A 747-nucleotide genomic window follows, 5' to 3' on the forward strand; every position below is an offset into this window, starting at 1 on the left:
AAGTAGATAGAATAGAAAAAATAAAAATAGAAAGCAATTGTTTTTTTTAAATAAAGAAAATAAGATAAATATAGATCAAGTAGAATTAAAATAGAATAGAAAGTGCTAGATTTAGAGGGTCAATTAAAGGTGGAACTGATGTGTTTTTAGTCGTTTCTTGAAGATGTTTAAGGACTCAGCCTCTTTGAGATGGCACAATAATACGCCGTTCACTTGCAGAACGCAAGCTTCTAGAGGGCACATAACTCTGAAGTAATGAGTTTAGGTAAATGGGTGCAGAGCCAGTGGTGGTTTTGTAGGCAAACATTAATGCCTTGAATTTAATGCGAGCAGCTACTGGTAGCCAGTGCAAATTGATGAACAGAGGTGTGACATGCATTCTTTTCGTCTCATTAAAGATTAATCTTGCAGCGGCATTTTGGATTAATTGTAGAGGTTTGATATAAGTAGCTGGACTAATACAAATAGTCCAGCCTGGATAGAACAAGAGCTTGAACAAGGAGTTGTGTTGCATGTTCTGAAAGAAAGGGCCTGATCTTCCTAATGTTGTATAAAGCAAATTTGCAGGACCGGGCAGTTTTAGTGATGTGGTCTGAGAAATTCAATCACAACTCCAAGGTTTCTAGCTGTTTTTGAAGGAGTTATGGTTGATGAGCCTAACTGGATGGTGAAACTTTGATAAAGTGATGGGTTTGTTGAAACCACAAGCAGTTCTGTCTTAGCCAGGTTGAGTTGAAGGTGATGGTC

General features: G+C 37.6%; 1 protein-coding gene across 1 annotated transcript in view; it reads left to right on the forward strand.

The window, feature by feature from the left end:
- Positions 1 to 747, forward strand: part of LOC107590425 (SRC kinase signaling inhibitor 1-like) — a 124,087-nt gene that overhangs the window by 101,616 nt on the left and 21,724 nt on the right. The gene's annotated exons all lie outside the window — the stretch shown is intronic.

Source organism: Sinocyclocheilus grahami, unplaced genomic scaffold (assembly GCF_001515645.1).
Source record: "Sinocyclocheilus grahami isolate Dianchi unplaced genomic scaffold, SAMN03320097.WGS_v1.1 scaffold127.1, whole genome shotgun sequence".
Taxonomy (NCBI): Eukaryota; Metazoa; Chordata; class Actinopteri; order Cypriniformes; family Cyprinidae; genus Sinocyclocheilus; species Sinocyclocheilus grahami.